The sequence below is a fragment of the Lonchura striata genome, chromosome 2 (genome assembly GCF_050655825.1).
Source record: "Lonchura striata isolate lonStrDom1 chromosome 2, ASM5065582v1, whole genome shotgun sequence".
Lineage (NCBI taxonomy): Eukaryota > Metazoa > Chordata > Aves > Passeriformes > Estrildidae > Lonchura > Lonchura striata.
The window spans coordinates 153,728,631-153,743,266 of NC_140704.1; the positions used below are offsets into that span (position 1 = coordinate 153,728,631).

Consider the following 14,636-nt stretch of genomic DNA (forward strand, 5'->3'; position numbering starts at 1 on the left):
CCTCTGTAACTATATAGTCAGAACCAGCAGTCTTCTTCTTCCTTGTCAGAGTGCAATTGCAAGTAAATTCATTAATTAATTTTCTGGTTTCCCCAGGAGAGAAAGAGGTCATTATTATAATTATCACCCCTAAATTTAAAATGTGTAAACCAAGGCATAGCAACATCACGTGAACTGCTTAGCAAAGCCAAGATTAAACAAAAGATAGGTCACCATCTCTTCAAAAAAAAAAAAAAAAAAAAAAAAAGAGGTAAAATCCATGACTGCAGGTAAAAATCTGTACTTCAGCACTTCCAACCTGTGCAGGATGAGATGGGAGCCCATTCAACAACTTATTTGCAAAAGTCTTTTGATTGTTTATTCCTAGAAGGAAATTATGAGAAGTCAATTGTCCCAGGCTCTGTATGAAATCAGTCTGTAGAGAAACTGTGATCAAAACTGAAAAGAGGAGATCATGGTAACTTAAGAAGAAAATAGGAGAAGTCAGGAGCAATCCCAAGGATTTTAACCTTCCCCTGAGCAAAAAGGATTGCCTGAAGCATGAAATCTTTCCTTTTAAAATTAAGATAATAATAATCTATAGTAGTGATTAAATTGCTGTGTCTTCACTGGTGTCATCTTCAAGAGCAGCACTGCCTTGGGAGTGCTGGAGTCCAGAATAATTGTCTAAAATTGGTGTTTAATCACAGTGATTGAGTCTAAATTCTGTGATGTGTCTGTGTGTGTTATGGCATGTCCAGAGAGCCTTTTCTCTTGTTCTCCAGGTCAGCTCATCTCTTACCCAGGTACAGGGGATTCTAGACCACCTAAAGGAAGGTTTAGGTGATATGGGACTGGCTGGCTCTGTTTCTAAACCCCACAGAATTGGGCTACATCCAAAACACAGACACAGGAGCTTGGGAGCACTACTAACCCAGTTCTGATGTTGATCAGTGCATTACCTTTCATGAGTTGCATTTAAAGCCTGAGGTGCTCTGAGAAACTCAGCCAGCTCCTTGATAGTCAGCCTTTTCTTCCTCCTTTTCTTTTGATTTTTTTTTTTTTCTGAAAGATGCAGGCAAGTGAGAGGAATTCTTTTTAGCAGACAGCCATCAATGAGCAAGAAACCAACAGAGTGTGAACATGCAGAAGGAGAGACATCAAAATACAGTGAGACCAAAGAAAAAAGAAGTATGGGACACATCACCTTTATTATGAGCTTTACTCCAGCAAACCCTCCTTTTTCAGCACTGTTATTGTCTGCTTGAGAGATGTAGGCTTAGGGCAAGTTACATTTCTCTATGTACCAGCCTTGTTACAAGGTGCATTTTCATGGTTGACTGAGGAAAGGGAAAGAGGTTTTCCCAGTTTTGTTCTCCAGACACATTTGGACAATCCAGTGTGAACTGTTTTATAGAGTTTATTTGCATAGTTTTTACTGCAGCTCCTTTTAGTTTAATGCCACAATCTCCACTGCTGAAGTGTCTGATCCCACAAAATCAAGGATTATCTTTTTAAATCATATGGCATAATTTATATTTTATAGAAAAAGAGCAACTGGACAGAGCTAAAGCATAGATAAATCACTGATATTCAAATGGAAGACTTGAATTCTTGCACACCTTGAAAGATTACTTTTATTTCCATTAAAAGAGAAGTTCAAACCTGAAAGTTGCTGAAAGTTACTCAAGGATATCCTATAGAGTCATTAAAATGGATTTGAGTTGGAAGAGACCTTAAAGATCATCCAGTTCCAAACCCCTACCCCGGGCAGGGACATTTTCCACTGGACCAGTTTCTCCAAGCCCCATCTACCCTTGGTCTTGAACATTTCCAGGGATTGAGAGTCCACAACTTCTCTGGGTAACCTGTCTCAGTGCCTCACCACCCTCACAGTAAAGAATTTCTCCCTATAAGTAATCTTAATCTTCTCTCCTTCAATCTCCCAGCCTTCCTTATCCCAGAAAGCTATTTAGGATTGCTAATCACCATTTCCCCCTTGATATACTTAGTTTCAAACTTGACTCTTGGCTTTTGGAGAACTAACATCAATTAAATTAATTATACCTCTGTGTGGTTGGAGTTCAGTTCTAATATTTGCCCTGTATTCTTTTATGTCCCAAAAAAACCCTACTTCTCACAAGCCCCCTGCTTGTGAGGACAGGGATATTTTGTGTTGTCTGTTTACTGGGGCAATGTTTGTTTTCTTTTTGGCTTTTCAAAAATAACTTTTTTTTTTTTTTTTTAAATCCTGTGTCTCATTGTGGGCTATAGGCAGGTACACTAATATTAATCAATTAAAAGATTAGCAAATATCCTTAAAACACTGTAACCAGAGGGATGCAATTTTCTTCTCCAGCCTCCCATTTCCAAACACTACCTTAAAAAACTTCTTGGCATCTTTTCCTTTTGCCATTTCCATTTTTACAGAAAATTCTGAAGGGGAGAGAAAATGCAGTATTTGTAGGCTAAAATAAATTAGCTTAGAAAGTGTTTGCTTCAGGTTTCTTAATGTCCCTTCCCACAACGTAAAGATTTATGATTTGAATAAAATGAAATAAAATTAAAAATAAAAAAGGAAAGAAAAGAAAACCCCTGAAGTTGCATTTTTATCGATTTGCATATTGTTTTTTTTCAAAGGAAGATTCACACTAGGCAACAAAGACTGAATAAATCATTAGGTTGAGACAGAGGAATGCTTTAAAAGAAATGATTTGCAACAGATCTACTGTAAAACATTACCCACGGCAAATGTTGGATCAGCATTATATATAGAGCTGCCACTTAGGAATTTTATGGGCTTCTTGGGAGGTTACTTGTGAAGGGAACTGTGCTCTCTCCAGCACAGGGCTCTGAACCAGGAGATCTGGACTCTATTTTCAGCAAAGTCAATGCCCTCACCATGTCAGCTAAATAAATTACTCCATTTCTCTGTTTGCCCTTGCAAAACTAAAGGTGAACTATTCATACACATGAACTTGGAATCTTATTTAGAAATATGCTATGAGATCTTCTTGCGCTACAAAAATGGAATGTACAGTTTCTATTACGGATTTTGGATTATTTCTGAGAGAAACTTGGAAATAATTTAGGATTGTATGTGCTACATGGCAAGATTAATCCAGTTTTACTAGGCACAAAATTACAATTTTTTTGTAGTGGAACAGTCTGTCAGAGTGTATAAAGTCTGTGGTTTGTTTTATAAACAGATTATATGGGTTATATTGCTTGGGTTGATATTTTCTCTTAAGCTCTATGGAAACCAGCAGCAAGAAATATAATCCAGACTGATATTTTTGTTCCCCTTTCCATTTGTTTTTATTTTTAATTAGATGTTTGAGAAAAAAAGTTGAAATCTGAGGTCATTTCAACTTGACTGCCCATATTTTCTCATCCACATAGACTGGAGTGATGAAGGAACCTGTAACATGCATTTGCTACATAAACTCTGAGGGAGTTCCCTCAGCAAGTCTAAGTGAATTGGACATTGGTTTTATAAGATTGGTTTTATTTTTGTAGCAGTCATCTCTGAGAGGTCTGTTGCAGCACTAAAGGAGATTGGAGTCCCTTTTCACCTTGGGTGCAAATTATTATTTGAAACCTTTCATCACTTAGGCATGTAAGTTAGATGAGATATTTACCTAGCTTAAAAAAACTGAACTTAGCTTAAAAGTCTGCATCTGCCTCTGTCCAGGAACTGTTATTAGATTATTTTCCTAATTACAGGATTTTTAAGTAGGTAATTTTATATTTTACAAATGTGAGGCTGTTTTGCTCCTTAATTAACCTTTAACTTTATTGTCCATAGTTCTTAATCAAAGATTATAGGATCAAAGATTGTCCAAGTGAATGCTTGACTGCTTTGTACATTTAATAGTTTATACATTTTACGTGTTATGTTTTCCTAACTCTGGTGACCCCTAAACACCTTCTGCTGTAACACAGATCAGCAAGACATTCTTCCAGAAGGGGTTATTTGCTTTATATCACCACCCTGTAAACAGTGACACTGGAAGGGACTAGAAAATTCTCTCCTTGCTGTCAAACAATTGGAGGTCAAACACAAGCCCAGCACTTCTGGTATTTTCATAATCAAAAGTTCCTCGGTGTTTTTTTAACTAGAATGTTTAAATACAAATGAGATAGGCAATACTTCAGATGGTCGCACCTCAACACTATTAAGTCAGGAGAGGCTTCTGTAAGAAGGGGGAATTTGAAAATTTCCTTCATGTCAACTGCATAGCTGAGTGCTGTCACCATGATCCACAAGGCTCTTGTAGCTCCATATGTCCAAGTGCTAAACCATGCCCGTGCCCTTATGTTTTTATGTAGGTCAAATCTTTGCCTTTCCATCATTGGCAACAGCTCTTTAAAGCAAAGAGAAACGGCCTCTTTGTGATCAGTGTTATTACAATGAATTTCAGGAGAAATTATAATAATGGAGCACTTAAAAGTAAAGAGCCAGCACTTGAGCTAGCTAGCTATTAATTATAAATGCCAATCTCTATCAGGAATTCCTTTTTATGTAAAAGCAGTCTGTTCTTAGTACTTATTTTAGTGTTAATTAGAGGGAAGTGAAGATGAAGTGTTATCCAAAGATGAGCATTCATTACAAGGTCTGCTGGCGCCTTGTGCTTTTCCCTGGGGTGCACTGGTGCTGCCCTGGCATGAGCAGATGCATTTAAGACATCGATGCTTTGTCCTAAGTAACAGTGAAGATCTGTAAAGATGAGATCTGCAGAAGACTCTTGTTCCATTAAAAGCATTTGTGAGGGTTCAGTTGCAGCAGAGAAAGATTTAATTCTAAAATAACCACACAGTAGAGGCCACAAATGTGCTGGAGGGTCTGGAACATCTCTGTTGTGAGGAGAGACTGGGAGCTGGGGCTGATTAGTGGGAGAAGAGAAGAGAAGAGAAGAGAAGAGAAGAGAAGAGAGAGAAGAGAAGAGAAGAGAAGAGAAGAGAAGAGAAGAGAAGAGAAGAGAAGAGAAGAGAAGAGAAGAGAAGAGAAGAGAAGAGAAGAGAAGAGAAGAGAAGAGAAGAGAAGAGAAGAGAAGAGAAGAGAAGAGAAGAGAAGAGAAGAGAAGAGAAGAGAAGAGAAGAGAAGAGAAGAGAAGAGAAGAGAAGAGAAGAGAAGAGAAGAGAAGAGAAGAGAAGAGAAGAGAAGAGAAGAGAAGAGAAGAGAAGAGAAGAGAAGAGAAGAGAAGAGAAGAGAAGAGAAGAGAAGAGAAGAGAAGAGAAGAGAAGAGAAGAGAAGAGAAGATCTCATCAAACTGTATGAATGTCCCCAAGGCAGGCACCAGCCCTCTTTCCAGTGGTGTCCAACAACAGGATAAGGATAAATGGTCATAAATAAAAACAAAAGTTCCACCTCAGCATGAGTAACAACTTCTTTCCATGGAGGGTGGGACAGCCATAGAACAGCTGCCCAGGGAGGGTATGGAGTCCCTCTCTGGAGTAATTCCAAACCTACCTGGACATGTTCCTGTGTAAAATGCTCTGGGTGATCCTGTTGTAACAGGAAGACTGGACTGCAGGATCTCCAGAGGTCCTTTCCAAACTTAATTATTCTGTGATTCTGTGATAACAACGTCCATATTTTCAGTATATAAAGAAAAAAAAAATTATTGAAAATCCTGAGAAGGAAAAAAAAATGGAGATGTTGACCATAGTTTTTATATATATTGACAGTGCATCCATGAGCCAGGAAGGAGGGAGATAATTTGAACATACTTGAAAAGAACCCTCCTTGACCTGTCTCTGTTGTCAGAGGAGCTGACAGGGACGTTGAAGGTCACAGATACCAACAGCCAGTCTGGTCCTGGTCCATGTCCAGGGAGTCCCTGACCACTCTTTCCCCATGCACTCATCAAGAGAGCCCAGCCAGCAGAGGCTGCAGCTCAAGATAGAGCAGAAACTCACAGTTCTTTCCAGGTCAATCCTGGGAAGGTTGTTTTTTTTGTCCTGCAGGATACAAAATTTCCAAAGATCCCCTCCAACCCCAATAATTTCTCTCATTCTCTGAGTCAGTGAAGGGTGAGGTTTTACAATGCTTGTTTTACTGATGTCTTTACAAGCTGGTGTAGGATTGCATTGTTTTTATCAGCTCCTGTATTTGTACCAAAGGTGAGTTAAGAGTGATTCATATGGAATAAGAGGGATGAATTTTAAAACCAATTTTGTCTTATGTATAGAAATACAACAATCAGTAACCTTTATTTTGGTGCAATTAGATGCTAATGAAAACCATCACACCCACCAGAATGAATGACAGTGATCACTCATTTGGTACAGGACCCTTTAGAGAACCTTGGCCAGTTTCATACTGGTCAAATGAAGGTGTAAAAAACACCTAAAAATGTCCTAATTATGACAACCTACAAAAAAGACTTTCCCAGTTCCTATGACATATAAATCCATTTTTTTTCCAAAAGTTTTCTTCTCTTAACAAATGTAATCAGATACTCTTATTAACTACAGTAAAGTGAACTGTTAGTCTAAAAATGTGATCTACATGCAGAGTCCTGAGGACAGGAATATGACCTTTCCTATTTCCTGAATTTTCCTAAGTGTTTCTTTAATTTCTACATGCATGAAAATGAGCTTCCTTTCTTTGCCAACTGTTGCCCTTATGCCTCTTTTCCTGCCATTAGAACTAAAAGTTTGGAGAATGTAATTGTAAAAATCATGCTTTAATGTAATAGGCTCTAGAGACAAATGTCAGATTTTATTTCTGCTAAAGCCGATAATGGCACTTGATAGAACCATTTATAATTTCTAAAGAGGGAGAAATTATTCTCCTTAACTGATTTATTCATATCAAGCCATTTACTCTTTCCATGTATGTAGTGGATCAAACTGAGTTATGTTCCCTAATTGGCTATTGATATGTGTGGGGCAATTCTAACCATCCCCACCCACCCCTCTTTTATATCTGGGGATCATCAGAACGGGCCTGGGACCTTGGACAAACCAGCTGGAGACCTGCTGGCATCTACTCTCATTCCCCAGCCTCTTAAAATAAAGTTGTTCCATACAAAGGAGCTACAAAACATACAGAGGAGTTGAAGGCAGAATTCCCTCTTAATCCTACTGGGATATGTTCTGCTTTGGAGGATTGAAGGTTTTCAAAACCCACTGGGTGCTGACCTCTTGATTGCTGGTTCACCCTCACTAATGAAACCACTGCCTTGAGTGTCCTGACTGGGAAGACCTTTGCCAGGCAAAATAACCCCTGGCTCTAGGTCTGAAAGGAGTGGAGAGGTACACTTTGACATCTTCCCTTTATAAATAGGCACAAAGCATGGCAGGGAGGCTTTAAAAATAACATTCTTCTAAGAGAAAGGAAGATGAATGCTGAAAATGAAATTTTGACCCTGCTGAAGTCAATGGAAGTTTTCCCACTGATTTCAACTGGGCCAAGGCATCATCCAAAGCACTGATCCATTTAATGAGCTTACAATAGCTACACAAAGGTGGAGAGGGCCTTTGAAAATTGCATTCAGTGCTCCAGTGTGGCTGGGAAATCACTGGGTTTAGAAATCAGGGAAAATGCAACTATAGTGTCAATTATTTCAGTATTTACTGAATTATTAAGAGACGTGCCCAAAATACATTCACTAATTCATGCTTTTGTTTGTCATCCTAAACTGTAACAAACACTTTGTATAGGCTTGGATATACATTTGCGTCACTGTAATTTTATGCTGCTCTTGTTTTTCTGGGTGCCCTCAGAGTTTTTCTGCTGCATTTTACCTAGAAATCAATTATAAAGTTAATAGAGATTTTCTTTGCCCCAGACTGGTTATAAAACATGTCACAACATGCAAAAATTGTAAATACTGTGGATTTCTTAGTGCACCCCATGGTAAGCAGAACCTTTCCCTTCTGAAAAGGATGATCAGAGTAAATACAAAAACTAACTGTTTTGTTAAGGCAAGGCAGATATTCTTACCTATAGTTATCAATTCAGCTTAAATGGGTGTATGCTGATTTATACCACCTGGGGATATTACTCTTGTAATGCATCTGTGTTTTTATAAATGTTAAAATGTTTTTATTGCTTCCTTTACTGTTTTACTTCATGCACAGAACTGCCACAAATGTAATACACAATTATTCTCACCTGAGAAGCTATTCCCACGCATCCCTGTACTTCATACACACTTGTACCTTCATATGACTCCTTTCCCTGTGTTTTATGGGAAGATTTTGCCCTTCTCTGATTTTCTGTATAGCCCACTGGTTCTACCTTATTAAACTCAGTGATCCTCAGACAGGGTTTGCACCAGGACAATTTTTAACTCTAATGGAAATTCGGCAACAAATTCCCAGAAGCATCTTTGAAAATTTATCCTTTGGCATTATAATTACTTTCTGTTCTTCATTCTACCCTGAGTGGTTTTGTTTAAAGTCATTCCTGGAGTCCACGAGTAGTCAATCTCTGTGTGTGCTCCCAGTAACTGCACACAGCTCCTCATCTGCACTTTGATTTGCCAGGCACTTTTTATAGCTTTCCTCTAAAAGGCTGTAAATCTGGAAAGGAAAAATAATTTTTTTAATTTTTGTTTTTTTGAAATTTGATGGCGTTTTTAAAAGACAGGAATCAAATAAGAGAAAAGAAAAAAGGAAATTGAATTGTTTTGAAAGATTCCAATTAAAAATTAAAGTTTTTTTTTAAATATAGGAATTTATCCCTGTGTGGGCAAATCTATATTCCTAGACTTATCCTCTCTTCCAAGCCCTCTTGATTTAATAACCTACTGTTCACACTACAACTCACATGTGCTCCACATTTCAGATGAAGGAATTATGGCTCTTATTAATGATGCAAACAAGGTTGGTTACTTGTACATTTTACATGCCTGGCTTCCATTTGCAAGATTGTAATTAATTTTAGCAGCTAATTACATATCCTCTATCCATGGCAGTGGAAGACTACAGATCTATTTTGTACAATATCATTGAATCTGTTACAAGCAAATTTTAACCTGGTCATCAGCATGATTTGGAACAGGTTTGCTGTCTGTGGTTAAGCCACAGAAGTTTTACCTGAAATCCAGTTAGCTCCCAAAATGTAGAATGGGAACAAAAATTATGTTGTTATTTCTTCTATTGCTCTATCCCAACTGCAGGGGTATGAACTTGTAGAAATAATAGAAGTGAGGAAATACTATATCAGAAAAATTTTCTCTGGAATACTTGAGATTAAATCCATACCTGCATCCCTGGAAGCAGAATTACAGAATGGTTTGGGTTGGAATTAAATACCATTTCCTCCCAACTCTCCTGCCATGGGCAGGGACACCTTCCACTAGTTCCACTTACTGCCTGAATGTGACTTTGGCCAATCCCTTGATCTGTTTGGTGCCTTGACTCAGTTTTACAGATAAGGACTTATGTCGCCCTAGTGCAGAGGGTTGTTTGGATGTTTGTGGGGTTTTTTTAAAATGAACAAGAATTCAGATGGTACAATATCCACTGCGAGGAAACAGTGAGAGAGTTGGGGTTGTCCAGCCTGGAGAAGAGAAGGCTCCAGGAACACCTTAGAACTCCTTCCAGCACCTAAAAGGACTCCAAGAAAGATTGGGAAGGATTCTTTATCAGGGAGCATAGTCTAGAATGTAGACTTATTGTTTTAAACTGAAGGAGGGTAGATTTATTTAAGATATTAGGAAGAAATTCTTCCCTGTGAAGGTGGTGAGGCCCTGGCTGCCCAGAGAAATTGAGGATGTCTCATTCCTTGAAGTGTTCAAGGCCAGGAAAAGGTTAAGATCCATGCTGCCTTTCCAGTTACATAGAAAATTGAACAAAGCTGAATCTGGGCTTTTGTGAGCTTCACTTAGAACTGCTGGCAAATATATGTAGACTGCAAATGTGGAGGGTAGAAATAAGATAGTGCAGAATGGTGGCAAATAATAAAATTAGTCCTATTAAAAATGTAAGGTGGATATCAGGAAAGTATGCATATGTAACACACCAAAGTCTGTAAATGTTCTTTTTCACATGGTAGTAGAAGTTCTATGATTTACCCTGAGAAGCAAAGCACTGATTTTTAAAAAACTGATTTTTCAATGACTTATTAAATGTTGCTTTTCAAGACTACTTGCTGTGAACAACTAAAAACTGGCTGCAACTCAAACTGAGTTCTGTGGCTCAGAGAAATCGTTATTGAATAAAAACAAAAAGAGATGAAATGAGAACTAATAGGCCTATAAACATTGAAACATTTGAGATAGTTCTGATAATTTCCCCATATAAAAAAAAAATTAATATGCAAGGGATTAGGAGGTTCAAAAGATGAAATCACTCTGTAAGTAATTTCTGGAGAACTGGGAAATGTTTAAAAAATGCTAAAGACTTCTATGCACTACACAGCTGCTCAACTTTGCACAGACAAACATTTCTTAAATGAACTCACAGAAACCTTTCTGAGTTCCTGATAAGAACACTAACACCAGCAAATAAATAAGAACAATACTCTGAAATCCATGAATAGGCTGTAACTTGCTATTGTGAAACATAAGGTCAAGTCAAGATTGGAAAAGGGCATTTAATTGGTTCTGAAAACGAACAGAATTGAAAGGAACCTGGACTATGCATGTTACTTGAAAGGAAAACCTTAGCCCCATGCCATAAATATATTTGCAAATGAAATTTGAGAGCAAACAATGAAAAGAGGCGGAAGTTTCACAGAAGAAACAGCTTTCGTGTCATTTGGGTCTCATGAATTTCATGATAAGGTACTTATGTTGAAATCTGAAGTAACTGCAGATTTCTTAATGGACATTTTCAAGAACTTATGCAGATGCAAATGCATTTCTTGATAACTGGCAGAATGAAATCTGAATATTTATCTTTAAAACTCACAGAGAAGAGGAACCCCAAGAACCTCTAAACCAGTGAGCTTAACTTCAGTTCCTGGCCCAACACAGTAACAAATAATCAAATTATCTGTAAACACTTAGAAGATAACAAAAGGGCGAGTTAGGGCCAAAATAGATCTGTCAGTACAAAATTGTGCCAAGCCCTCAAAAATCATACTGTGAGAGTGTAAAAGCCTCACAGATATAGAAAAGCAACAGACATGCTCTGTATTAGATTTGGAAAGTGTTTGACACTTCCGGTATTTTTATCCTGAACAGGATCTAAACAGAATGACTGTGATGTAGATGCATAATTGGTAGAAATACCGTGTTCAGGGTGTGATTATCAGGAGATCACTGTGGCAGGAATGCCCTACTGAACTGGCAGGAACTTATCAGTCTGCAGAGCACAGTGAGGCAGAACAGAAAGCAGAAGATATTCTTATCTGATCTGCAGGTGTCACTATGATGGGTGGGGCTACCAGGAGGAACAAGGTGGAAGACAGGATTAGCACAAACTCCACAAAATTATCTTGACAATGTGGACTGGAGAAAGTATTACACTGCAATTCACTAAGGGCAAATGCATATTTTAATCTAAAGGGCTGAATGATCTTTTTTTTTTTTTTTGTAGATGCAGATGAGAAATATAGGCTAGACAGTCACTCTGCAGCAGAGGATCTAGATTATTACTGGTTCACAAGAGGTTTAGAGCCACACAGTTAAACCAAAATACTCCATCCAGAGTTCTGCATCCACTTCTGGTGTCCTCAGCACAGGAAGGAGATCAGTTTGTTGGAGCAAGTCCAGAGAAGTCCACCAGGATGGTTAGAGGGGTGGAGCATCTCTCCTAATAGGAAAGGCCAAGAAAATTGGATTTTTTCATCCTAGAAAGGAGAAGGCTTTGGGGTGACCTAATTGCAGCCCTCCAGTACCTGAAGGGAGCTGACAAGAAATCTGGAGAGGGAATTTTCACAAGCGTATGGAGTGACAGAAGAAGAGGAAATGGTTTTAAACTGAAAGAGAGTAGGTTTACACTAGATATTAGGAAAAAAAATCTTCCCTGTGAGGGAGGCAATGTTCTGGCACAGGGTGCCAAGAGAAGCTGTGGCTGCTCCATCCCTGGAAGTGTCCAAGGTCAGGTTGGATGAGGCTTGGAGCAACCTGGGATAGTGCCCATGGCAGAGGGTTGGAACAAGAAGATCTTTAAGGTCCTTTCCAACCCAAATTCACTCTGTGATTCTGTGACTCCATGAAAAGACAAGAACTATGAAGAAATATTTCAAGGAGCATGAAGTGCTCTGTGCTCTGTGCTCTGCCAGACATGTGAAACAACATTTCAGTTTTGGCCACAGCTGGTAGGAAAAACTCACTTTCTGCTCTGATATTAAGCTGTTTAGATGTCATGCATAGAGGTTTTCATGTTCCCTTAGTTTCTGTTTCTATTCTATTCAAAAGTCATCTGAACAACACGGTAAAAGTTCTACAACTCAGATTCTGATAGGGGAGACTTCTCCAATAAAGCATAAGGGGGATTATCAAATTCTATTAGAAAGATTTAGATTAGATTTTAAAATTCCAGTTCAGTGACTTGTATGGCATTTATCACCACTCACACAATCTGACACTTCCTACAGTGTTTTGTCTGGCCTCACCCCCTTTCCAGAAGGGTGTGAGTCTTCTGTGGTTTCTCTGTCATATCTGTGAGCCCATGTGAACATTTGGACACCTCACGATACCTCAAACAGTGCTAAATGCCTGTACTCCAGTAACTGTTCACAGTCCCCTGACAGTTAAATTTCAGCAAATGCTGACGGGAAAAAAGAATGTTTCTTGTGGAAGGTGAAGGTGCATGGAAGATTCCACAGAGCTGATTTCACATGGATTTCATGGCTGGGTGTGCCTAGAGATGTGGTCAGGCAGACATTTGGTCAGATCTTTTTCTCAAAGTTTTTGCTGCCTTGTGGCTGAAAGAAGGACTCCTTGATAGAGTTTCTTCCAGCCTTGCTCTCAGTGTTGCTGTGGGCAGCACTAAAGGTTTGTGTTGCTTCCTCTCTTGCTCTGGGACTGAGCTAGAGAACGTCAGACTGCTCACTTGCCAGCTGAAATGCAGTGTTAGCTCACTGAGTGCAAAGTCTGTGCCCTGCCATTCATGCTTGTTCTTTTTTGTTTTCCCCTCAGTAGTGTCTCATTGTGTGAGTCTCTGTTTGGGTTGTCTGAGGACGTGTGAACTCTTCTTAACAAAAAGGCAATGAATAGTTATGTGCACTTTGTCATCTGCACTCTTCCCTGAATATCTGGCTGTTACTTGCAGCTCTGTGGCTCCTATTCTGTCTGTCTCCATGCCTGTACATAACTCTCATCTTCTTGCTCCACTTAGCCTAATGTACTTTTCATTTCTTACAATGATCATCCTTTATTTTTCACATGTATCAAAATAACATAAAATCATCATCATTGGGACAACCTCCCTCTCACAAAAATAAATTCTCTAAATTCTCAAGGCTAACCAAGACACACCTGGTGACTCTGACCTGCTGAAATTTAGCATTTCCTGCTAAAATGAGTCCAGATGAGGCCATCAGTTGATGGCAGGGCTGGAGATACTCTCCCATGGAAAAAGGCTGGGAGACTTGGAGCAGTTCAGCCTGGAGAAGGGAAGGCTCCAGGGAGAATTTAGAGCTTCCTCCAGTGTCTAAAGGGACCCTACAGGAAGAATGGAGAGGGATTTTGGACAAGGGCATGGAATGACAGGACAAGCCTTAAGCTGAAGGAGGAGTTAGATGGGATATTATGAACAAATCCTTCCCTGGGAGGGTGGTGAGGCCCTGGCACAGTTTGCCCAGAAAAGCTGTGCATTCCCAACCCCTGGAAGTGTTTAAGGCCAGGCTGGATAGGGCTTGGAAAAACCTGGTCTAGAGGAAGGTGCCCCTGCCCATGGCTGGGGGTTGGATCTGGATGATCGTTGAAGTTTCTTCCAACCCAAACCATGCTGTGATTCTCAGATGTGGACATGAACACAATAACTCTCTTCTCTCTTTGGTTATAGTCTCATCTTTCACAACCCTTGACATGATCTACAGCTGACTCCAGTTGTATGTAAACTCATCAGTTACTCCAATAAAAAAGAAACTTTTGGTCTGTGCAGTAGTTGCAACTTAGAGACGTCTAATGAGGTGGTTTCTTTGCTGTGATTGAGGGATTCTGGGTTCAAAAAGATACTAAACCAACTTTTCACTAGAGGTTTAATTACAAAGCAGGTTGACCATATGCCAAAACCCCAATCCTTTAAAATCCTCTTTCTCATTTATGTTCTTATCTGAGATTTTTAACACACTGATACTGCATTAGAAAGATATGTCAACAAATGAAAAAATCAGGACAAACTAAAGAGGTGAGATAAATACTTTGCAGATAATGCACAAATACTTCAATTAGAGGAGTGAAATGACCACTGAGCCATCAAAACTTTTAATTCCCTTGTTGCACCATCATATTTCACCAGCAAGTGAGAACATCTCTGGTCTCTCTGTTTCCCTTGCATTAAATGCATTGCTCATGAAAAATTCACTCATGTTGAAATCAAGGAGTTTCTGTTGTTTTCCCAGGAGATGCTGAGGTGGCAGCAGCAGCAGCAGTGTCACCCCTCCTTCCCCACAGTGGCCGCCAGTCTGCCCAGTCTGTCAGCCCAGCTCCTTTGCCAAACGAAGCAGAGAAGCCAAGACCATGGTGCTAAGGAGAGCCCTGCGAAGAAACAAGCCAAGATCCACACACCACACAAGGAGTGATAAT

At 39.3% G+C, this 14,636-nt stretch overlaps 1 long non-coding RNA gene across 2 annotated transcripts in view; it reads right to left on the reverse strand.

Moving 5' to 3' along the window:
- Positions 1 to 239: 239 nt before the first annotated feature.
- The window catches only part of LOC146768496 (uncharacterized), a 38,471-nt gene continuing 24,074 nt past the window's right edge, over positions 240 to 14,636 (reverse strand). For both annotated transcript variants that reach the window (XR_014953139.1, XR_014953138.1), the window contains one exon: positions 240 to 14,588. This is a non-coding gene — a long non-coding RNA (uncharacterized LOC146768496). The remainder of the gene's footprint in view (positions 14,589 to 14,636) is intronic.